Consider the following 27,111-nt stretch of genomic DNA (forward strand, 5'->3'; position numbering starts at 1 on the left):
TTTGTAACTTACGAGTGATTCCTTGTGCTAATTTCACGCAATGTTTACAACTATTATCCGCAATACTCGACGGGCTTGTCCACCAGTACGCGAGTTCTGCCCTTCTCGGTTCAACTGTGGTTGTTCCTTCGCGTTTCCACTTTACAGTCACATCACCAAAAGTCGCCATGGGCAGCTTTAGAAGGGTTGGAAATGTCCCTGCTGTATTTGTCACTCAGATGACATCTGGTGACTAGTTCACGTTCGAAGTCACTGAGCTGCCCTGACCGACCCATTTTCTGCTTCTCTACTGACTACACATTACTCCCCACCTCCTCCTGTACACGCTGGTCCGCCTCTCGTGACATCTAGTGGTCAATTCCGCATTACACAGGGGTGCGCGGATGCTTTTGATCACAAGGATTTAAATGATCTAGTCAATAACGTCGCAAGATCCGTGAGGCTGTTAGCAGGCGGTGCTGCAGCGTGTAGGAAGGCTGCAACGCTAGAAGACTGTATCGAAATGCAGGAAGACATGCAGAGAATGGACAATTCGTACAATGGAGCAAGGCCTAGCATTTGACCCTGAACGTACACTGATCAGCTAGAACATTATGACCACCTACCTAATAGCCAACCTTTGGCAAGGATAATAGCGGTGACGCGTCGTGGCATGGAAGCAATAGTCCTTGGTAGGTCGCTGGAGTGTATGGCGCCACATCTGCACACACGTCACCTAATTCCCGTAAATTTCGGGATGGGGCCGATGAGCTCTGACGCCACGTATAATAACATCCCAGACGTTTTAGATGGGGCTCGGATCTGGCGAGTTGGGAGACCAGGATATCATTTGAAACTCGCCACTGTGTTCCTCGAACCATTCCATCACTCTCCTGATCTTGTGAAATGGCGCATTGGCTCTGAGCACTATGGGACTTAACTGCTGAGGTCATCAGTCCCCTAGAGAACTTAGAACTACTTAGGCCCCTAAACCTAACTAACCTAAGGACATCACACACATCCATGCCCGAGGCAGGATTCGAACCTGCGACCGTAGCGGTCACGCGGCTCCGGACTATAGCGCCTAGAACCGCTCGGCCACTGTGTCCGGCGAAATGGCCTTGGCCGTCATGGTGCCTCGCAGGAACTCCACTAGACCATGGATGCCCACATTAAGATTCCCCAGAGCATAATGGAGCCGCCGCCGGCCGGCAGTACAGCTATCAAGGAGCTATTCCTCTGACAGACGAAGGATTCGCGCCCACCCACCGGCATGACGAAGGAAGTAGTATCGGGATTCATCAGACAATGCAGCGCTCTGCCGATGCGCTAACGTCCAGTGCCGATGGTTGGGTGCCCTTTTCAGTCGTAGTTGCCGATGTCGTGGTGTTTTGGCACATGCATGGGTCGTCGGCTGCGGAGGCCCTTTGTTAGGAGTGTTTGGTGCACAGTGTGTTCAGACATACTTGTACTCTGCCCAGCAGTAAAGTATGATGTTAGTTCCGCCATACTCTGCCGAACCTACTACGTCCGATATCTGTGATGAGGGTTAGCCGCCCAACCCCACGACGTCTGGACGCGGTTTCACCTTGGTTTTACTACGTGTTGAAGACACTACAGCACTCCGCGAACACGCGACGAGTCGTGCAGTTACCTAAACGCTCGTGCGGAGTCTCCGAGCTATCATAATCAGCCCTCGGTTAAACTCAGATAAATCGCGCGCCTTCCCCATTCTACACACGGACAGCACGCTCACTGATACTACATGCACCGTGCGTGTGTCTTGACTAGCAGTCATTCCTCGCCAGGTGACGCTGCTATCGCCTGGACGGGTTTGTATCGACAGTAGGTCGGTGATCACAGCGTTGTGGCTGATCAGTGTAGACAAATGTAACGTATGGTGCATAAATACGAGAAGATATCCTTTACTGTTCGATTACACTAGCTCTGGAGATAAAACAATAACATCTGTCAAATTCCTAGGATTAACCATGTGGAACGACTGTATGTGGAATGACCTCGTAAAACAAGTTGTAGGACAGGCAGATGCCTAACTCAAATTCATTGCAGAAATCTTAAGGAAATATAATTATTCCACGAAAGAAGTGACGCGCACCTCACTTGTTCGACCGATTCTTGAGTACTGCTCATCGGTTTGGGGACCTTTGCCGTGATGGATTAATGGGATATATATATATATATATATCCGTCATGGTTCGTTTAGTTACGGGGATTCGCTATGAGTGCCAGTGGCAAGAAGTACAGCGGACGTGCTGCGTATCACGGGGAGGTTTACTGCTGAAATTCCGTTAGCGTACTTTTGAAGACAAGTTGTGCAACATACTACGCCTCGTGAAATGACCACATGCGAAAACCAGAGAAATTAAACAGTCGATACGCAAGCTGACCGATAGTCGTTCGATCCACGTGCAGTTCGCGAGTGGAGAAGAAAAAGGGAAAATAATGGCGGTGCTCCAAGTGGCCCCTCGCACGCACGCACGCACGCACGCACGCACTCGCGCGCGCGTTCACACACACACACCATAAAGTGGCTTGCGGAATATACCTGTCGATGTAGATTTCCATACAGGACAAGTAGATTAATACCGATACAAATAATCTTCCACGTCATCGAACGGACATCTACGAACGTATCTGATTGTCCTTTTGTCGAGTTTGAAGTCGTCTGAACGAACGTTGTATGTATAAATTTAAGCTTTACCTGCTTTCATAACGTTTAACCATGCAAATTATTAGTTAAAGACTATCTTACTCGTTGCTGCATGTACACACGAGGTAGAACTGCAAACACGTACCTGAAAAATAAAGAAAACTATTGTTAGCTAAATAGTACTAGAATATAAAAAAAACTTAACACAGGCAAATATCGAAACGTTTTGTTTGGAAAAAAGACAGAATAACAGCTATGACAGCAGGCTGCTATCGATGCGGTGTAATAAGTATCGTAATCGGGGCCATCGTTACTGCGAACCTGGAGACCCTATCCTTGCTCTCCGTTCTCAGTTTCTTTTACAATTACACAGACACACACACACACACACACACACACACACACACACACAGAAAGTGCGCATGCAGCCAGAGAGTTGAGGAAGATGCGAGAGAGAAATATTAAGGACTGTCGCATAATTGCGTACAGCGCGATTTTTCAAAAACATGGTTCAAATGACTCTAAACACTAAGCGACTTAACATCTGAGGTCAGCAGTTCCCTAGACTTAAGAACTACTTAAACCTAACTAACCTAAAGACATCACACACATCCATGCCCGAGGCAGGATTCGATCCTGCGACCGTAGCAGCAGCGCGGTTCCGGACTGAAAGCGCCTAGAACAGCTTTTTTTTTTTTCATTTTGATCGTTATGGTGTTTTGTATTTCGTCGCAGCGGACGTCACATAACATCCGTTGAAGTTCGTTGTTGATCTTTTCACTCAGTTTTTTTATTGCAGAGGCCAGCCAGCTCTCTGACCGAACACGCTGAGCTACCGCGCCGGCACTCGGCCACAGCGGCCGGCCGCGGTTTTTCCGTGCGGCTTTCACAACGTATACCGTTATTGCTCCCTCTGGCTGAGCCGTCATATTTTTAATTTTGGAAACTCTATACACAGAACACAACGTCGTCAATTCGGCCTTTCTCTCACTGAAGACAAAACGTTAACCCATTTCCAGCATGCACAAATCAGTGTGCCAAAGTAGGCTTCAAATACTGTTAGATAAGTACACAACGAACATTTTCATAAGTTAATATTGAGCGTCATGCTCCATAGCGATTCACATTTATAACAACATATAATAAATTTGTAGTTACTTACGCCATTTAAACGACAATTCGTACTGTCTTTAAAATATATTCATGTTTACGACATGATTTCAGTTCAGCATTGATTTTGGGATCCTGTCGAATTACTACACATTAATACAGGTTTTCTTCGGCTGCACCAAGTCTGAGATGCTTTACATTAAACTCTACACTTAGCCATTACATCAAAATTCATCTATACTATTCTTTTTTAGTCGACGATGTGGGATGCAGAAACTGAAAAACGAGATCGTAAGTCGACTGTCAATGTAAAATTCTGTAACCCATTGTAATACAAAGACTAATGTCAGAAAAAAACTGCAAGAGAAGTACCTGGTGAGCTCAGCCAGAATTTTTAGAGTGATACACCAAGTATTAACTACAGCAGCTATCTGTGTATCCAATAACAAATCAGGGACGGTTAACCAATTATATGCACCTGAAAGAAAGAATCCTGTAAAGGGATTGAGAGATGACGATTAACACGAATTTATCCAACTGATTACAAACGAGGGGCGCAGCTTCGAAAGTTGCGGATAGTAGTTCCTGAGCTACGCATATTTCTCTGATTCAACTACAAAATCAGATTTTTCCTCCTTACTATTTGAATTACGGCAGTATTTGGAACGAGGTTTCTATGCGTCTAGAGCTTTGTGTACGTGCGTTTGTACCCGCAAGTATTCGTTGCTAGGAAGGAACAGAAAGGAGAGAAAGCACGCCGGATCCGCGAACACGCAAAGCCTCCTACCTCGGACAACGACCGGCTACGTGATGAGAATGAGGCAAGTTCTTCGGCAGTGCAATTCCGAGAACCGTAGTGCGGATACGCGACACCGAACAAAAAGTCTGAGGTGACCATTAGTAAGACACGTCAAATAACTTGAGTCTGTGTGTGCCCATAATATTTGAGTTCTATTCCTTATGTTTTACAGCTGTCAGGACTTTCTTGTTGGCGCTGCTTTCATGTATGTAACTAAGAAGATAACATCGATCTTGCTATATATTACCATCAGAATTCCATAAGAATTTAATAATGCTAATGCTAAGGAAGGCAAATACTGAAAGGTTTGAGTCCTACCGGAACATCAGTTTAATAAGTCATGGTTGCAAAATACGAAACACCACGAGAAAAATGGAACAACTGGAATATCTGACCTGGGGATTTCTCAATTTGTGTTCCAGAGAACTTAAGGAACACAGTAGAGCCCGCTAATTCGAGCCCCGGTATTTCAACATTCCGTTTAATTCGAGCTGATCTTAAGAAAATTAAAATTTTGCATAAAACTAGAGTAAAAACCCGTTTTTATACGTTGTCCTCAAATATGTTTAACGCTCGAATGTGTTACATTGTGAACTTTCTTTTAATTTTCCATGCAGAATACAGGTAAAACTGTCCCACTTACGGTTTTCGTTTATAATGTATAGAAATACCCTTGGCCTCAGACTGCTACTGCATTTCTATTACAGATGGACAGGTACCATTAGGTTTCGAGGAGTGCACTTCCTCTTACTTTGTCGATCCTGACAATCAGTTGTACAGTGTATACCATCCTTATTGTTACCCATATTGTTATACCTACTCAGCGACAATGATCATTACAATACAATAAGCCTACGTAAGAACACAGTACACATTTTATAACAATGGCTGACCTTTGTTGTATGTACTGTAGCTGGCTGCGTACTAACATCTGTACTGTAGTGAGCCCACCTCTGTCACGTAAATTTTAAAGTGTTGTATGTATGTAGAGTGCACTATACACATGTAACTGTGTGCTCCTTAATTTTTTAATTCATAGACTACAATGAGTGGTAGAAATGTGTGCCGCTGAATGTGAAACTGGAGACTTTGAAAAGACTAGACAAAGGAGAAACATTAAAAAAAACTTGCTGCTCAGTATGGAGTCGGTAAAGTGACAGTTGGCGTTTGGCGTAGAAACACACATACAACAGGGAAATTTTCATCAAGCATGTGTTCTGTTTTGTCATTTGAACGGAAGTCAATGAAGAAACCTGAGTATGAAAAAAACGTTCGTTTGATTTGTTCAACAAAGGCAAAAAGGAAATCCAATTTCGGGGCCTATTCTGCAAGAAAGAGCTGTATTTTTTAGAAATGAGTTAAAGGAAAGTTAGGACGATTTTACTACAAGTTCAGGATGGTTGGATCGGTGAAAGAAGCGACACGGCGTAAGGCAGCTTGAAATCCGCGGTAAAAAAAAAAAAAACTTCTGCGGATTCTGAAAATGTTACAGAATTTTGTGAGAAATTAAGAAAATTTATACCAGAAGAAAATCTTACTCTTGATCAACTGTATAACTGTGATGAAACAGCGCTAAGTTATAAAATGCTTCCATTTAAAACTCTAGCGTCAAAAGAAGAAAAGGCTTCCACAGAACAGAAAAAAAACACAAAGAGAGGTTAACAGTTCTTGCTGCATCGAATGCACGTTGAGACCATAAACTGAAGCTGCTGGTAATAGGGAAGTCTGTTAATCCTAGAGCTTTAAAAAATATCACTGCTTCTGCACTGTGTGTAACGTATGTCCACCAAAAATCTGGTTGGATGGACAAAAAAAATTTTAAGAAATGGCTTTTCGAAGATTTCGTTCCAGAGACCAAAAGATACCCAAAGAAAAAGTGCTTTGTTTCCAAAGCAATCTTAGCGCTTGACAAAGTTGGTTCACACCATGATGAGAAATAATTACAATGTGACGCTATTCGGGCATTGTTCTTATCCTCTAACGTGACAAGTTTAATACAGCCAATGGGGCAAGGCGTGGTACAATGCTTGAAAAAAGAAAGGTATCGTCGTCGTTTGCTTCAGACGCTCCTACAAACAACAGAAGGTGAAGGAACCATCAAAGAATTTCTAAAAACAAAACTACGATAAAAAGACGTAGTTTACTGCACAGCCGATTCATGGTCTGAAATAAATACGGAGACACTAAAAAAGTCTTGGAACCAGATTTTACGGAATGAGACGGACACCTACAGTACAGACAAAGATAACCTACCATTGACAGAACTGATGAAAAAGCTTGCTCGATAAGAAAATGCGAATGCGAGCGATGTCTCAGGATGGATAAACAGTGATGTACAGTTTGAAGTGACCGATCTTGCAATTGTTGAAATGGTTAGTGAACCCGCTGACGACACTGTACGCCGCGTTGGATTAGCCGAGCGGTCTTAGGCGCTGCAGTCATGGACTGTGCGGCTGGTCCCGGCGGAGGTTCGAGTCCTCCCTCGGGCATGGGTGTGTGTGTTTGTCCTTAGGATAATTTAGGTTAAGTAGTGTGTAAGCTTAGGGACTGATGACCTTAGCAGTTAAGATTTCACACACACATTTGAACATTTTTTAAAGACACTGTACAGATATCACTCACACCGAGGGTTTGGCAGCGCTAGATGTAGTACTGCCTTATAGCGAGCAACAAGCGGAAGCAACTCCAACTGACACCATGCTTTTTTGAACATGGCGCGACACTGCTGCTAAAAAACGAGGTTCTATTTTAAAACAAAGGGCTATGGGAAATTTTTTAAGATGTAACTTCTATTTTCGCAACTTGGAAATGTGTGTCCCTATATGTACATATAACACACGTGTGTACTATATTGTTTTTTAATTAATTTCTTAATCGTCATTCCGCTCATTAAATATTTAATCATGATTTACCCAGTGAATTACTGGTATTTCCGCATCACCCGAGTTTTTTGTAATTTGAGGTAGCCTCAACCAGAATTAGCTCGAATTACCGGGGCTCTACTTTACGCCGAGGCAATATTGACCTTACGACTTATTTTAGAAGACAGGATGAAAAAAGGTAAATCTACCTTCGTAGGATTATAGATATGGAGAAAGCTGTTGACAATATAGTCTGCAATACACTCTCAAATTCCGAAGTTATGAGTGATAAAAAAAAGAGAGGGAGTGGTGATCTGTAACTTGTACAGGGACCAGACTGCAGTTCCAGGCGTCGAACGAAATAAATGGGAGGCAGTTGTACAGACGGGTGTGAGACAGGTTTTCAGCCTATTTCCATCTTATATAATCTGTACTAAGAGCAAACAGTAAAGGAAATTAATGTTAGACGCTTGTATATTATAGATCGAACAATATTGTTTACTACGTGACACTTTGGAATAATGTCACCTGCTGTTATATGCATTGAAGATGACGATGTAATAGTTGAAATCTAGATCTGCTGTAATAAAACGACGGATTTCGCGATCGATTCCTGTTGTTCTCTCCATTAACTAAAATTTTAAGTTTTGGGGAGTCTTTTGTGAAAGTATTTACCTGATTTGTAGCCTTATAGGAATGTAACGTGGACAATTAGCAGTATAGACAAGAAGGGAATACAAGCTTTTGAAATGTGGTACTACAGAAAAAACGCTGAACACTAGATGGACACATCTATTAACTAATAGAGATGTACTGAATCGAACTGTCGAGTAAACGGTGTTGCGGCACAAGTTTACTGAAAGAAGGGAGCGCTTGACGTAACACATCCTGAGACACAAAGGAATAGTCGTTTGGTTTTGAGGGAAGTGTGTGTGTGTGTGTGTGTGTGTGTGTATGTGTGTGTGTGTGTGTATGTGTGTGTGTGGTGAGGGGGGGGGGGGAGGAAAGGGGTATAAACTGTAGAGGGAGATCAAGGCTTGACTGCCATAATCAGCTTCCAATCGATGTAGGTTGCAGTATTTACAGACATACAGAGACTATTTGCACACGAGAGAGTAGCGTGGAGAGCTGCATCAAACCATTATTCGGACTGAAGAGCACGACGGCTCAGAACACACCCAATATTACTATTTTGCAGTGTATGTATTTCACGGTGTACTATGCATGCATGTCTGAAGGACATTGTAAAGTAATATATAGATACGCTATAAACACAAACATTGTGTAAATCATTGGTATACATGCCTCGACGGGCTAAAATGACAATAGTAAAAATTTTGTCTCCCCCTGCCCGGGAATCATCAAGTGCGAGCATAGGGGATACGGACAGCACCACATAAGGAAGTTTGCATGAAATGTATTAGCAGCTGGGAGTACGACCAACTGCGATCTGCGTAAGGGAATGACGACAAAGAAAATTTGTGCCGGACCGGGACTTGAACCCGGATTTCTCGCCGCCTTAACAAATTGGCCGTCTATGCACGACTCACGGCCAGACCTAAACTTAAATACGTCGCCGTTCCTGTTTCACAACCTGTACTCGCACAAACATCATGTAATTTCTGCACATGGGACGGCATTTCATCTGAAAGTCGCTGCGCGGTATCGCCGGATACTGCAATATCATATGGAAATTTGGGTCGCTCGGGAGACGTGCACGGATAGCCGAAGTAGTTAACGACGACCTCTCGCGATAAGCAGATTCGGGTTCGAGTCCCGGGATGGCACATGTTTTCATGTGCCATTACTAAAATGTATAGCTGACGTCAATACGGACACAAATTTTTTGAATCCATTTCGTAATAATAAGTAAATGCCACCCTCTTTGGAGATCACGGCAAGTTTACGTTACGTATGTCACTAATAAGTTTTACAGCTGATGTCTAATCGCATTTGTAGTCTGCGAATACAATTTCTATTCAACAGAATATTCTCTGCCAATTATAATTTTCTTACCAAGCGGTTTGCACGGCAAGGAATGTACTACACATTATACGCTTTGAAGAAAGGAGGATACCTCTCTCTCTTCTTGTTCAGGTATTGCATTGTAAGAAGAAAGATGCGTCCAAGTAACTGCTGAAAAGAATGGGAGTAATGTGTTTGGTGGTGGTGGTGGTTAGTGTTTAACGTCCCGTCGACTACGAGGTCATTAGAGACGGAGCGCAAGCTCGGGTTAGGGAAGGATTGGGAAGGAAATCGGCTGTGCCCTTTCAAAGGAACCATCCCGGCATTTGCCTGAAACGATTTTAGGGAAATCACGGAAAACCTAAATCAGGATGGCTGGAGACGGGATTGAACCGTCGTCCTCCCGAATGCGAGTCCAGTGTAGTAATGTGTTTGCATAGAAAGAAACAGCATCACGTGAAGACAAAGTTATCCTATTTCTTTGTGGAAGTTTCACATACTGTCAATATTTGAGGTTATCTGCACAGAAGGAGGGGGGGGGGGCGGAGCTGTGACCTTCTCTAAAAGAAACCCATGAATTAGTCATTTTAGTTACTTATGAAATGAACAGAAATGAATCACGGGGGAATATAACTGCCTAAAAGGCACATTTATGCTGACTAGCAGGGTGGCTGAAGACTGACTTGACAGCACGAAACTTTTCCACATCAAGAGCATTCTCCTGAAATCTAAAACGGTTTTTGGTGATTTCACAGAGGACTCAGGTGCTAAATGGACAAAACAATAGTTCCCTCACTTTGCGTACCAACTACACATGTGAAATACCTCCCTATCAACCTCTCTTCAATTTACGCTACTATTGACACTTATCACGTAAACACACGTCCTTAGCAAGCTGTAGAATTGAACTGACAGCAATTTAATGAGTGAAATGATACATAAGAAGAACTGTAAGAGAATTAAAGAGATGGAGAGGACATAACATGTACTGGAAAGGGAAACATCTGCCCTGATGGTACGAAAACAAAACTTTCTTAACACACTGAGATTCATTACTAGTCAAACCACAAAATCAATGACGTATAATTTGACAATCAATAGTTTTCACATAATTAATTCAATAAAATGTCAAGTACCATCGTACAGCTGAGTGACCATCATGGATCATCTAATCCTTTTTATTCTATTTTCAGCTGTTATAATGCCTGAGGATATTATGTAACTCATATTCTGAATTCACTTTTAAAAGTAATAAGTTTAAATTGATGCTGACAGGAAGGGATCCTTCGTTGATCAAATGGGTGTTTTTCTTGGACTTAAACAAAAAGGTGCTGTTTCAGAAACTGATCGCGACAAGTGATATGATGGAGCTACAGCCCAAGGAAGAGAAAGTCGTTCTCAGTTCATAAAGATGTGAACGACAGGCCGCCACTCAGCTTGAGAACAGTTCTTCATACGTATTCTCCAGCCTCGTAATAATTAATGAAGCGTCAAACCTCAGCATAAATAGTTATTTTTTCTTTGTTTGCTCTTGGCAAAGGCTTACTGATGCGCGAAACTTCTACTAACGCTCCCATTTGCTTCATTATCTGCGTCCACCGGCAATTAAGATTTTTTAAGCTCTATCGAGAATGAGTGCAGAATAGCACTGAACCCAGCAAAATTAGCAGTTGTTGCTGAAAGCTCCCATGCCGTGTACGCCTGCAATTTCCTTTTATTTTTTAAAGGCTTAATTTCATTGATTGAACAAGTCACATTTGTTTCCGACTAGCCTAGATGCTCTGTAGTTGTGATACCATAATGCATAGTCCTCTACAGGAAAGGAATAACATGCTAGTATCATCCAGAAAATTAAAAAAAGGGGGCTTTTTCAAACAATCGTGTAGCCGAATCAGATTTCAATGAGCGGCAGGGTATGTGTTGAATACACTTCCAATGGCAGATTAAATCTGTCCCCAAGCGTGAATCAAAAGTTTTAATTTGGAACTAAAAGTTTAATTCACTTACTCGTTTTATAAATTGAAATGCCTTTTTCTTGCTGTAATGTACGTTTATTTGTGTTCCAGACGAATTTCGACTTTTACATTACGGTATCTTCAGTGGATTTAAACTGGAATGATACAGTCGTGTTTTCATATTCGATACTTATATACTAGAAAACAGTTCATGCCAAAAATGTTACGTACGTAAATTATTACTTACAGTTATCCGTTTTTCCGGCCGAAATCTGCGTTTTCTCCCATGTAGTCATAGGTCAGTAGTCGCACAGTCACTTCACTTATAAAACATCGACTCATTTACTCGTAACGATCTTTTTATTTTTTAGTTTCCGTATTCAGTAAGTTAACTGCTGTGGAGCGTCCCACTACTGGTCTGGCACTAACTGCAGATTTTTCTTGCGTGAACTGTGATTTCAAAACCATAATAACACCACAGGATAATCAGGACTTGAGAAGACACAAGATGGTATACAATGACGCGCAAACGCAAACACACACATAAAATCACCGACATTTCAATAGAAAAGGAATAAACATAGCATACATCACAGACACTCTATCCAAAAATTAAATTCAAAACTGGCAAGAGAGATAGACTTATACCAGAAAGCAGGAACATAACAATGTAATGTGATGGGAGGCACGTGGGCAAACAGGTAGAACTTTAGATATCCAATAAAAAGAACATATAAAAACTTCGAGGTATGGGACAAATCGCTTCATATTTGCCGGGCATCTCAAAATACATAATCACAAGCCAAATTATAGAGAAGAGACGAAAATAATCAGAATAAACAATAGAATCCTTTTGAATGATCAAGTGTGCACGACAAACACCCACACTAATAAATAAAATAGTGGAGTAACACCCCAACAGGTGATGAGCAGAATAATGTCACACAACCTCTTTCTCAGTTTCTTCCCTGATCGCCTCCAAATAACCTCTAAACCAAAAATCCTATCATTCAAACACCTATAACTCTTTACCAGCTTCCTGACAGCTATTAGATCCACATTCAGCTTTCTGCAAGTCTTAACATAATGTTAAGTTCTCCGTAGAAGAAACTGCACGCGTACGCACACACGCACGCACGCACACACACACACACACACACACACACACACACACACACACACACACACACACCGAGAGAGAGAGAGAGAGAGAGAGAGAGAGAGAGAGAGAGAGAGAGAGAGAGAGAGTCACGGAATTTGCAACACTTATGTAAACAAATAAGAAAAGAGATACCAAGCGAACACAATTATTAAAGAAATTACTGGCAGTTCTCCCTAAGAAAAATCTCCAATTTGTGCCAGACCAGTAGTGACGTTCCGTAGCAGTTAGCTTACGAAGTGTGAAAGCAACAAAACAAGAAGATAATGACGTGAAAATATGTTGATGTTTTGCAAGTGAAGTGACTGTGCGACTTCTGACCTATGACCAGATGAGAGGAAATGCAGATTTTGGCAGGAGAAAGGAATAATTCTAATTAACAATTAGTGTAAAAATTACGCCATGAATTGTTTTCTAATCTGTACGTATCGCATACAAAAACAGATTTGTATTATTCCACATCAAATCCACTGAAGATGCCTTAATTTAAAATAAGTAACGCGTCTGGAACATAAATATAGACTGCAGAAAAAAAAATACGCTTCAATTTATAAAAAGAATATTTATATATTTGCTGCAGACGATGGCCACAAAAACAAACTAAATAGCTGCATCTACAGGCGTTCCTGGGGAAACTATCTGTTGGTTAGGAGAAAGACATATAATATTTTAATCGTTTCTCTGTCCATTAAACAAAATAACACAAATACCCTTACATCTTTATACTGCAGCGCACGAGAGCTCCTCGAGAAATATGGTTTAACAATCACAATAACGTTATGAAACGTAAAGCTTCACACACCAATCTCACAAAAGGAGCACCAATATGGCGCAAGACGTTCTATTATAATGTGTTATGACATCAAACTAGTGATCGTCTCGAATGTAGACAGCTGGCAGTGTCTCTAAGTTATGAGAAAAGTTACCGAGTATAGAATATTTGTTCCAGCCAATTGGTCTACTAGCTGAACTTGCACGAAGAGTTTACTAGAGAGCCTACCTACATAAACGAAGTCGGCACGTCGCAGTGGTGCCCAGTCACAGGCGTAGCCTATTCAGATCTTGGCTACGGAAGAAATTCACAACCCGAACCTCGCCGTATAGAAAGCATGCTCTCTCGATACAGAAGAAAGGAGACTGTTCGCATTAATAAGGAATTATTATTCGTGGTGTATCAGTGTGTGAGTCTTTTTGCGTCCTTAAGCTATGCCACGTTCTAGCAAAGACGCTCGTATCACTGCCAGTACCCGATAAGTTTACTGGAGATGAATATTTACGGTCTGCTGGAAGGCAAGAACTGCGGAGCGCCTCGCCGGAAACGACATGCTTAATGTTTTGTGAGATGGAGTTGAAGGAATGTAACGAGAGCACCGTTAACTGAACATCATTCTCCTACTTTGATAACAGTAAGGAATTTTGTTTTTATTTCCAAATATGCATCTACAGAGCAGTAAAAGCAATGGGGTAAAGACAGTTCCGCAGCATACTGCTGGAGAGACATACTACCGAGTGATTCCCCAGCGTACGTCAGAAAGTTGGTTGCTCATAAAGAGTGTGCCAGCGAGTCAAAGGGCCGTTAGATAAAAAGAGAACCGACATTGTAAACCATATATCAACGGCGGCAGTGTGTGGAAATAAGTTACACACATCCTGCCACTGCATACTTTCCCACCTTAATAGTACCGGCCATAAAAAGTCAATATCACCGTTGTAACGGTAATCGAGTCATCAGATGCAGAATACCATGAAGTTCATTATGACAAAGTAACATCCCTCAATACAGGACTATGGAAATGTCTTAGGGTATACAGAATAGTGAGAAGAAACTCTACACATCTTCTCCTAAACCTGAAATCCACTGCCATATTCGCTTTAACCGCTCTCGAGGTCTACTTATACACTAAGCACTTTCCATTTTATTTTTAGCAGGGCAACAAACAAGACAACACGGTGAAGAGTTTCACCAAAACGACAGCGAACTGTATTAACAAGTCAGTTTTCTTGTCTTGCTGACGTGCTTCGTACAAGCTTTCCAACGACAGGGCCGTGAGCAGGTCGTTGTACGCAAACCAATGAGATTTTTCTACACATTAGATACCGACAGAGGTGGCACAGATGTTAAGACCCTACACTCGCACTGGGAGACTCGGGAGTCACATACCAGTCCGTCCACGCAGATTTGGCGATTTACAAAAGACATGAAAAAACATTAAAGGAAAATGCCAGAATGTTTCGCTCAAAAACGATACGACCTATTTCCCTGAATATTCCTCCCTAATACGAGCTTGATCTCCGTCTCTAATGAATTTGACGTCGACGGGATGTTAAACCTTCGTTTTCTTGCCTTCTATGTTTTTAAATAAGTAGACGTCCAGAATGTAGTTTTCACTCTGCTGTGAAATGTGCGTTGATACGAAACTTCCTGACAGTTTAAAACTGTATGCCGGACCGAGACTCGAACTCGAGACCCTTGCCTTTCGCAAACAAGTGTTCTACGACTGAGCTACGCAAGCACGACTCACAAGCTGTTCTCACAGCTTGGAAGGTAGAAGACGAGGAGACGGCGGAAGTAAAGCCGCGAGGACGGGTCGTGATCCATGCTTGGGTAACTTAAGATATAGAGCAATTGCTCGCAAACGACTATGGGTCCGGGTTCGAGTCTCGGTCCGGGTCACAGTTTTAATCTGTCAGGAAGTTTCAAAGGAAGGTCGAAGTAGACGTCGTTAAGCTCCATGATTATCAACAACTAAGGTTCATTCTACGTATTACCAATGAACAAAATTTCTGTCGCCACAAGTAAAGCCGTCTCCTTGTGTATCTTGACGCAGACCCACCAGTATAGTCGAGTGCGGCTAATTCTTGACCGAAAGACGGCAAGCGATGGTCACTTCGAACGCGCTAACTAGATTAACAATTAACACACTTGCCACAGTGACGTTCCTATAGATTTAGATGATTTTTTCACAAATATACTTCATCTAGCATGATCCACGTTTCAGCCTCAAATAAAGATCCCAGAAACGCACAAAAAACAAAATCGCACCAAGAGGTAACTAGCTCGACGCTATAGATAACAGATGCAAACAAGTTCCTCCCCTTCTGCAAGATGAATGAGAAAAGTTAAATACCAAATGACGCTTACAGTGTGCGAAAAAAGTGTGATATGGAAAGTTCCATAAAAAAATGAGATATAAATTCGCTTATAAACATTGCGCTGCCTAGAACACGATAGTTGTATAGAAACGGCGTGGATAAAAAAATAAGAAAAATGAAAAACAAGTCTCGTCACTGGTGACGACTTTTTTTCAGAAAAGAAATGTCGGTGTTTTGCTTTTCTATCAAGTCACGGTAGGCGTCCTAGCGTTGTTCTTTTTGTATGGGAGTCAAGGTATACGGGAGAAACCTTTTCTTCAAAATATTGTGGAGAATGCCTGCAGCACGGGGTGGCCGCGCGGTTAGAGGCGCCATGTTACGGATTGCGCGGCCCCTCCCGCCGGAGGTTCGACTCCTCCCTCGGGCGTGTGTGTGTGTCTATGACCTGAGCAGTTTGGTCGCTTAGGATTCAAACAAATTTGAACATTTGGAAAATGCCTTGAATACCTGATTTGGATATGTTGCTGCATTGTGATTTGTGACACAATAACGTCGACACACTACGGCCGGACGTCCAAAATTTAACACTGCCTGCTCACAACGGAGTGGTCGAATACACACTTACTGTTTACGGTTGCTAGTTAAAGCAGCCATTCTAGTTACTGCGTCGACGTTGCTTACACGCCAGGAATAAAATCAGTCTCGTAACTTTGAGGACGAACGACGTACATCCCTCACCTGAAATCCTACCCGATATACCAAGCCTGTTAAGCTGTATGCGTCTCCGAGTACGAGTCGAATTTGGAAGTATGAGAGACGTGACACAGAAAGAAGCGGCAGGCACAGCCGGCAGGCGAACCATGGTCCAATGTAACGGTGCAGCTCGGCTCTCAAAGACAGGTTCCTGCCTCTGCCTCCTCCTCCTCCTCCTCCAGGAAGCTGAGCGGGCCGTTACAAATATCTGCCGGAACTTCCTCTGTATGCTCATCCTCTGTGCAGTAGAGAGAGAAGTAGCGCTCAAATTCCCGTCGGCTAGGAATTTTAGGCAAATTTGGGGACGGTTCCTTGGAAAAAGACGCGGTCGATTTATCTCATCAATTTTGATTATCCAATCTGTTCAAAAATGGCTCAAATGGCTCTGAGCACTATGGGACTTAACTGCTGAGGTCATCAGTCCCCTAGAACTTAGAACTAATAAAACCTACCTAACCTAAGGACATCACACACATCCGTGCCCGAGGCAGGATTCGAACCTGCAACCGTAGCGGTCGCGCGGTTCCAGACTGTAGCGCCTAGAACCGCTCGGCCACTTCGGCCGGCTCCAATCTGTGCTTGTATTCCGGTGCCCACAGATCTAAACGTCGACGGAACGTTAAGCCCTAAATCTCTTCCTCACTTACCTAGACACATCAATATAATCGGGTTCGTCTTGTGAATATGTTGTAAACGTGGTGTCAACAGCGCACTGGGCAATCTAAAAATGGATTAAGTATTTAATTTACCTTTTTCAGGCCTATAAAGAGGGGTTGTCGGTTCGATTTGAATTTCAATCAGGAGAGTTATTGTGTCAGTTGCGATGCGGAAGACCGTTGTAGTCGTTGCGACAGATATGTGCCCCTGTGGGATTTTCGGAAGGTGGATATGGGTACTCTCTTTGTTGGTAGCCTTAGCGAGGTTGGGGGATTATCCTCAAATCTGAGAACAGTAGGACACACGGGAAAGCTTTCACTTCATCGTGAATACTTTGCTGGAGATCAGTGGGATAGTCCTGAGACCCACACTATTCAGAGCGTTTCGCGTGAGGGACTGGAATTTCTACCTGGCATTAGTTGACAAAATTAGGTGACGGTAGATTCTGCCAGGTGGCAGCACCGACAGTGCCGTTAGGAGTAGATTGGGGCGCAATCACTGGGAGTGTCCGTGAGCAAGAAACAAACCAATCATTCAGCAGCCACAGTGCGAGTTCGTTGGAAGGTCCCAAGTGTTTAACAAATGTCGACAGTTGCCCTGAACTCGAGGAAATTTGAAAGTCGGTTGTGGACCCTCGAGAAGAGGAAAAAGCCCGTGCAGAGGGACCACCACGCCAGTTTCTAGTTTGGTGGAGTATTAAGGGGAGCCGGAGGTGGTCAAATCCAAAAAATTACGATTTTTTTTTTTTTTGCTACCGAAAATTAATTGGAACATTCCTCTTTAATGTAAACTTTGAATTATCGTTCTATTCGCCCTAGAAGTGGAGTTATTACCATTTTCTCCCACGCCTGCAGAGGAAATGGGCGGCCGCTGAATGCATCTAACACCCTCTCGTGACTTCCTGGCGAACTGCTTGGGATTTTCTCGGCCTGTTACGTATACAGCGCCTTATGTTACGCATACAGCGAGTGTGCAAGGGTTGGCTACATTGTTTTCTGTGACAAATATTACCCGTATTTCCTTACAGCTTACTCCTATTTTCCTCAGAATTTCGAACATCTTGCTCCATTTAATATAGTCGTACACTTTTGTTCTGGTTACGATGCCACGTTTTAGTAACCGTGTATATAAGAAGAGGAAAAACGTAGGGAAAAGAAAATTAACACTAATACCAAGTTGCGATACTACAATGAATAAGAGCGCGGAACATCGTCTCTTTGCTGTTTACCGTTTCGAATTAGTTCTGTGTTGCGCCTGTTGTTGGTAGTATACTTCTTGTGTAAAGCGTGTAACATGCAGTATGTACAAGAATCAGGAGGGAACAATAAAACCAATTTTTCATGACTTAGCACAGCCAGAATTGTTACACAAATGTCTACACGGAAAGACGCAGAATCCTAATGAGAGCGTTAACAATTAGATTTGGAAAGTGATTCCTAAAAGGGTGTTTGTAAGCATAAAAACACTGCACTTTGGCATTTATGATGCAATAGCAACCTACAACCAAGGGAACAGTGTGAAGTGTGACGTTCTGAAGGCATTAGGATTTACAGCTGGGGTGAACACTGTACGAGCACTAAGAAATATTGACAGAGAAAGGATAAGAGGAGCAGAAAGAAGAGAAAGGCATATGAAGTATGATGGAACAACAGGCCAGAAAAGAAGACAGAAGAGGAAGCTTTTGGAGGATGAAGAAGAAGACCCTGATAATCCATCCTATAGTGCAGGAATGTATTGAGAAACTTTGACAGCCATTTCCCTTAAATTAGAATATTTCGAATATAAGGAACATTTTCTCAAAATCCACTCAAGCTAGAGAGATGAAATTTTTATACAGTACTCCTAGTGGTCAAACTTACATTGTAACACAGCCATTTGGCAATATGTTCAGTAGTTTCATTTCAGTTTAATTATAAAGCAATTATTTGTAAAAAAATTTGGGTCATTAATAAAAAAATAATTGGAAGGAAACTAGAAAAGATATTCCAAAATCCCTCTGTCATAACTGCAATACTAAATCACTCTATACGTAAAAAAAAATTCAAATTTTTCTATTTGGTAGTTTATTCATAAATGTTCCTCAAACTTAGTGATTTTAACATGGGCAGCATAGGTACCTCCGGCTCCCCTTAACATCTTAAGACAGGTGCTCGATATTTTACGGCATCATTTTTGCTGTATCCATAGCGTCCGGACGATCCATACAAAAAACTATTTCACTAAAATAGTGGTACGGAGCGTCGATCCAGGTCTGCCGAATAACAATTTCGTCACCAACAGTGGCAATTAACTCGCTTAGAGTGACTGCGTGTGTCGCAAATCCACGGAGTGCGTGCGCTGCGGAACATACGCTCTTTTCCGACAGTACGAGGAATAAGTACTTTTATTTCACTTCTGCAACAATACTAGCTTTGGTTCACGGGTATTCGGTAATACTGCGGAAAATAAGTTCGACAAGGCCTTTGTTCAGGGAAAACTTTCATATTCTCGTAGTATGTGCCACGGTGTATGTATGATTAGTTTAGTATGTTGTGACAGCAAAATGAACACTACTAATAAACCAATTTTTACTAATACCAAGGGTTTAGCGATAGATTTGGTACATTGTTGTCGATGATGCGATATTAAACTCTTCTTTCCTTGCTTCGTCAAAGGAACTGTTATACTGGTGGACCAGTAGACCTATAGGTTCGACTGGAGTTTATTGAGAAAATGTTGAAATCCACATAGCCTTATTTACGAACGTTATACACGTAACTAATGAGGAGGTATTGAATAGGATTGGGGAGAAGAGAATTTTGTGGCCCAACTTGACTAGAAGAAGGGATCGGTTGGTAGGACATGTCCTGAGGCATCAAGGGATCACAAATTTAGCATTGGAGGGCAGCGTGGAGGGTAAAAATCGTAGAGGGAGACCAAGAGATGAATACACTAAGCAGGTTCACAACGATGTAGGTTGCAGTAGGTACTGGGAGATGAAGGAGCTTGCACAGGATAGATTAGCATGGAGAGCTGCAACAAACCAGTCTCAGGACTGAAGACCACAACAACAACAACAACAACAACATACACGTACAACTAACTAGACCATTCTTGACAATTATCCTTCCTCATATAGAGCACAAATCTAAGTCGTAATAAGCTGTACAGGAAAGTTGCTTACAGCTACGTCCCAAGACTCCAATGAATCGTGTCACAGGTTTTGTAATTGAGAAGAGCAAAGTAATAGAAATGAAATGGAGAAACATGTGTTGCAGAGTTCCAACAAAGCTTTACATTTTAGGATGATCCAAATTTTTGCTAACGAGGGTAAGTGCGGGGAGTATAGAGAAACAGCTGTGATGGCAAAGCAGAGCCACTGTGGCAGCCTAATACTCGGCAGCCAGTCAGACAGCTACTATCACGACAAACACACGTGATAAACAGGCGCACACCTGTGAGGTCTCCGATCCCACGTGTCTCGCTAATCTCGAATCTCTCAAATCTCTCAAATTATTTTGCCGGCGTCGCTGACACAGGACGTCTATTAAGGTGCCTCGGATTATGGACACGTCATTATTTCAAGCGAAAAAGTAACATGAAATCAGATGTTCTATAAGTTTATGATATAAAAAGTAGCAATCAGTCTGCTCCCGAATCTAACAATGCTTAAGAGTGAGTCAGTAGGAAAGGGATGGCATTGTGTAGATGTAGCACTTGACAAAAATCTCTATCACAGCAATGAGACAAACAGGGAACAGCGAGAAAATTCAGTTTTTGTTGCGAATTACCACTGCAAATCAGAAATCAGAGACTGAAAGATTTTGAACTTTTACAACAGGCGTTATTACGAGCATTATGATGTGTGCGCACCAGAAAAGAAAAAATGAGAGGTTAGACTCTTTAGGTCCAATTTACACCAAGATCGCCAGAGGAGAGGCGCCACCTCTGCTGGACAAGGATGGAATTAAATCGGCGGAGGTTTACCGAGAAGTAACCACCCAAATAGTAGACTGAAGGAGTGCAGAGACTTTAATCCGGCTCAAGCCAATACGAGTCCAGTATTTTAACCACTGCACCACTTAACTTGTTTCCCTATATAACCATCGAGCAACGAACGTCTTCCCCTACGCGGTACTAAGAACAACCCTGCGACCATCGTCACTCGGAACATTTAATTATTCTCAGTGCTACGTGATGGTTTCTTCTTCCTGCCAACGGACAAGAATTAAAAAAAAATGGCTCTGAGCACTATGGGACTTAACATCTGAGGTCATCAGTCCCTTAGAACTTAGAACTACTTAAACCTAACTAACCTAAGGACATCACACATCCATGCCCGAGGCAGGATTCGAACCTGCGACTGTAGCAATCACGCGGTTCCAGACTGAAGCGCCTACAACCGCACGGCCACACCGGCCGGCAAGAATTTAAAATAAAGCATTTTTCTTTGGTCGTGCAAGAAAACATAGAGACCATTAGTTGTAATACGAAACTAAATTTTATTACGAAGTTTATATAACGTGGACAAAAATGGGTTGCGATTCCAATTAATACACAAAAATATTTGGCGAGTTCAAGCGACGGTAAATCGCAATATTCATGATCAGAAGAAAGTATTAGGAAACTGCGAATACGATTGTACAGCGGCTATAGGATTTACTAATAACATATGAAAAAATGCGCCGGATCGGGACTCAAACCTGGATTTCCCGCTTTACGCCAGCGGTCGCCTTAACCGCATTGGCTATCCGTGCACGACTAACGGTCAGACACAAACTTCCATATGTCCTATTGTCTAAGTCCCACAGCGCTCCATACAACTTCCCGCACAGGGAGAGACAGTGTTTTGCTCGAAACACTGCGTTGCTTTGGCATGAGATACAGCAGGACAGTGTCAGTATTTTACAGTGTCTGCATAGTTCGGTGTAATGTTCCTTCGAACACGCATGCATGTTTGAAGGAACATTGTATCCAACTATACAGACACTGTAAAATACAGGCATTGCCCTACTGCAAAAGAAAGTAGTTCGACTTCCCGATCTAGGCATTTTCATTCAAAATAGAAATGTTTCGTAGTTACCTAACATTACTGAAAGTACCGGGATGATTCTATTGTGCGTGTGAATTGCCCAATTATCTACAGTCTGTTTCTAGGATGCGGGGATAAAAGCTTCAGCTTCTCAGAGTGTGGTCAAGGAATAATACTACCGTACACGGATACTAGGGAAATATACCTGTAAATCTTGTGAAGTGTGACGAGGGTCAGTAATGTGTGGGAAAGAAACAAAAAGAGCGGTGTTGTTGACACCGAGTATCATCGGCCAGAAACAGAAGAGGTGAAAGAGCGATGAGGAACTATAGTGGCAAGAAAACCGCATCAAAAAAGATCAGAAACATCAGTGATAAGAAAAACGCATCTATACAAAATTTTAGTATAGCAGAAACCAATACTATAGACAAAGAGTGTCCGACCGATGAAGGATGACACTGGTACAATAACAGATAGTAGCTTAGCCACCAGAACCACCAGCACTGGCAGTAGGGTGCAAAGATGATGACACACAAGTATGTATTTGACCTTCCACCTTTTCTGGTCTACGATTAACTTTAGTTAAATAATAATAATGAACAAGCGTGTTCTTCTGATAGCGACATTTACAGCTCTGCTTCTCACTGCCCGCTTTCTTTTCGTTCATTTAAAATTGTTCTTAACATTCGTAAATAGTGGTAGCGAGGCATAGTCACAAAAAAAAAATTGGTCTTCCACCAAATATTTAGTGTAAAGCATGAAAGCAGTGGGATGCAATCATTTCGAATTTTATTTTGGTAAAAATAAAATGGAACTTATTGTAGTCACACACTTTACAGTATACGTTCACATTCAAATGGCGCCTGTAAGTGGAATGTGTCACAATTCTGCATGAAAAGCTTCGTAATCATCTCTTCAGTATGGAAAAGGGAGGGAAGCTGGTGTTTGTTTAGATTAAATTGTCTGGTTGCTGCTTCGTCAGGTTCAAAAATGGCTCTGAGCACTATGGGACTTACCTTCTGAGGTCATCAGTCCTCTAGAACTTAGAACTGCTTAAACCTAACTAACCTAAGGACATCACCCACATCCATGCCCGAGGCAGGATTCGAACCTGCGACCGTAGCGGTCGCGCGGTTCCACACTGTAGCGTCTAGAACCGCTCGGCCACTCCGGCCGGCGCTTCGTCAGGAACTGTATACTATGAAACTGAGTAGAACTTAACTTCACAGGTAGTGTAATCTTTACAGAGATTTTTCTTGTAGTAGCTGTTAAGATGAAAGCTCATACAGTTAGAATACTGTCTAAACTTGGTATTTCGTGAGGTCAGCCATAGTTGCAATCATACATTTTTCACATCAAATTATCAACAGGAGGATACGTATTTATTTGTTTCTTACATACTGTTTGCCTAGATGTAATCGGTAATTTGCTATGGCCTTGTTCCGTACTTTTATAATCTGTTAAGCGTCAACCCGATAGGTTGGGCAACGAAGAAGCCAGTGATTTATGCTATGCTTCGAATAAGGCTTAAGAACTGCAGGCAGCATGCGATGAAATATTACTTGGTTGAATACGCAGCCATAAGTGGGTTGATGAAGGTTACGAGATTTCTCTCTAAAGCTAACACAGACTATTACATAATACTTATACGACAATACTGTGGTGTATTTACTTGAAATGCTTCATTCGCAACTGGTTTTAATTCCAATAAAGAGTTGGAAAAACTACAGTCCTTGTGCTCCCACAGCAAGGCGATAGCTGCAATCTGAAGCCAAGCTGTGACATTGCAACAGCAGACCCCACACGCCATTATCAACTGTATCACAGTGCAGAGGTCACTCCTCATCCGCAAATGCTTCCTGCCCCCACTGCATGGACAGGCCTCTGTAACCCTCCGCGCTCTAGCAACTTCGACCGCAACGATAGACAAAGCAGCATTCGCAGCCGCGTAGCTTCAAAATCACACAGGCAGTGTAAATGCAAGATAAATGTTTCCTCTACGACCTTAAGATTAACCCCTTTATCATGCTGCTACGTCGAATTTTTAAAACTTCCTTTAGCGAAGAGACATGTGATACCCTTTCTTTCTCGTAGAATTAAGGACTCCTCTGTTAAACGACAAGGCCAAAGATTGTTTAAAGGCCACCATTACTCTCGACTTGTTGCCCACACGGTTTGTCGCAGTGCTTGATCAACATACTCGGATCACACTAATTTAGATAGCCGGGGTCACTGTGGGCGTCTCGATGGTCTGATGGAGAGTTCGTGATACCTCGATCCACCAGAGCCATTTCCTATGATTGCAGTTCCCATTGTCAGAGTTAAATTATAAAAAGTAGTAGACACTAATGTGCCGGATGTTATCCTTCTATTAACACAAGCAAGAAGTATTTATTAGATAGTCTTTCGATGTAGACAGCATGAAAGACTAAGTGAGAAAAAGTGCAAATTAAGCTTGTTGGAGATAACTGGCATCGGCCGCTGTGGGCGAGCGGTTCTAGGCGCTTCAGTCTGGAACCGCGCTGCTGCTACGGTCGCAGGTTCGGATACTGCCTCGGGCATGGATGTGTGTGATGTCCTTAGGTTAGTTAGGTTTAAGTAGTTCTAAGTCTAGGGGACTGACGAGCTCAGATGTTACGTCCCATAGTGCTTAGAGCCATAACTGGCACCAACGGATAAATCAGCATTAAGTTACGGTTTTCGGTTGGTATTTCCTTTTCAGCTATTCGTTAACAACTAGGGAGTAAGATATAATAAAACCTGGGTTTAGTTTAAGCACACAGTTATTTGCTAGGCATTATATTAATAGATGTAGAATTCACTTAGTTCCTGGACTAGCAGTCGGAAGGACGCGGTCAGTCTCTAATGGCATCGTCCTCGACGGTACATTAAACTATGAACTTCCAAGCCATCATCTGCCTCCTTCGACCTATGAAGAGGCTCAATCAAACGTTCTGATGACGAGATATGTTTGAGGATGGAATCCGATGAACGCCACAAATAGCATCTTTACAATCACACATTAATTGAGGTGAAGGTGGAAGACAAAATTTCTAAAAGCACAAATAGTCCGACTAGTGAAATGATCAGCTCCCACAGGCGAAGAGAGAAGCATAGTTAAAATTCTACTCCGAAAATGACTTGAATACTCGGAGCATCATGTGATTGTGCGTTGTTTTCTTGAAGTATACTACTCGGAGACAGCTGAAGAAAGGTTTTGTCGTTGGTAATTACAGTATTCCTGAAATAGTGCTTTCTGTTGCGATTATTTGTAATTCGTAGAAGTGGTGTTCTATGATAAACAGTGGCAACATACAGCATTATGCCGTTCCCCAAAACGATTCAGGCTACAGTTAAGGGCACTGCAATCAGTGCCTAGTCTGTTGGGGACAGGTCATGTTTTCCCGAAAAATATTGCACGTCGTGGGCAATTACATTTCCACGTCCCAATGTATACGGTGGAGCGTCCAGCTAGACAATGGCACAAGTGAGGGCGCAGTATGTGTGTCCGGTATCATCGTCGGTAGCAGTCCACTTATGGATGCGCATGCAACCAAGCAACGTCCCTTCACATGCTACCAGCTACTTTGAAGTTTTCTTCAGGGTAGAACCTATTTCATTTCTTCCCTGACCAACCTGTCGGATTGACATTTTCAATAATTAAACAAGTACGGGACAAGGTCGCAGAAAATTGACCCTTACAGCCACAGAAGGCTGTATGAGTGAAATGTAAACCTTGATAGAAACATCGAAGCAAATAATGTCTAAGAAATAAATAAAAACGTGCTCCCCTAATAATGATTTGAGGCGAAAGAGGTCTGACTGCAAATGAGGTTGGCATCACGAGATACCACGTTATTGACAGTACTCTGTATTCACCGAAGCTTCACTCTTGCATTGCTTTCACTATTAATTAGACGAATCATAATTCTACTTAATTTTGATTAATCCTTCGTTGTGTTATAATTATATGTCCGGTAGTGTACTCAGGTTTGGAAAAAAATCAAGTAGTGCGTTGAGTAGTTTCAGCATAAACTCTATTCAGCGCCAAAATAAAATCTGCGAAGATGCACTCAAATGTACAAACAATACCTACGACAGTTTTAATTTGTCTATGCTATGCTCTAATTACTCGCTGCGGAGAAGTAAGACGATAAACCGGGAGAATGAAGTCTCTCTCAAGGCCAAACGTGCGACGGAAGCGGCCAACGTTTTTCGAATGAACTACAGCCGCAGCCGGGAACTCTGCCGTTCCTCGACGGACGCTCTAAATATTTAATTCGAAGAAAGTCCGCAGAGAGTAGATCAGTCCTCGGAGCAAAGCGCAGAGAGGTTGCGAGGCTCCCCAAGTCCCTTGCTCAATTCTTTAACGCAAATCAAGGACATACTAGAGCTTTCTTGTACCTCGCCGTACACAGATTCCGTTGCTTCTACGCGCAGCTGCGCATTCCAGGCCTGTATTATGTGGTCGTAGCAGAACAGATATCCGGTGAAGCAGTGACCTGTCCATCAGATGGTCTCGTGACACAAACGCACGTGGACAGCGAATCCGGATTTAGACGGAAATTGGCGATTCATTATTAAATCGAATTATATGAAACTAATTGCAAGTTAAAAGACAATACCGTGTTAATTGCGGCTACGCGGCTGCAAGGGAATCTGGTTAATTAAGTCCATTCCAGTTTTAATTAAGCAGACACGCCCTTCAATTAAGGGCTAGCGTGTGTGTTAATACAGAGCGCATTATGTGCAGTAATGTAAGCCCGAATCACGGACGGCGTCTGGGATAAAGTCCATGACGTACCGATTTCCGATGAATTGCGCTCACTGTTGCATTTCACATTTAGAAGGTCACTGCAATGAAATGCGGCAGATTTCCACTGTTATTCTAATGAAGATATTAACGGTTCATTCATGCGAACGGTTCTAACAAATACGCTGTAATGTAAAACATCGTTGACATTGTGCAAAAACCGTGTGGGCTTGCTCGCTGCGGAAAATCAAAACTATTGGTTGTCACAAGGTACGCGTTTCAATTTTTACAAAACGAGTGTTTTTCCGTTGGACCTTGATACGATGATATTTCCTCACTTTGTAG

General features: G+C 42.4%; 1 protein-coding gene across 4 annotated transcripts in view; it reads right to left on the minus strand.

Moving 5' to 3' along the window:
• LOC126248238 (transcription factor 12) overlaps positions 1-27,111 on the minus strand; it is a 762,281-nt gene that overhangs the window by 199,696 nt on the left and 535,474 nt on the right. The gene's annotated exons all lie outside the window — the stretch shown is intronic.

This window comes from Schistocerca nitens, chromosome 3 (assembly GCF_023898315.1).
Source record: "Schistocerca nitens isolate TAMUIC-IGC-003100 chromosome 3, iqSchNite1.1, whole genome shotgun sequence".
Lineage (NCBI taxonomy): Eukaryota > Metazoa > Arthropoda > Insecta > Orthoptera > Acrididae > Schistocerca > Schistocerca nitens.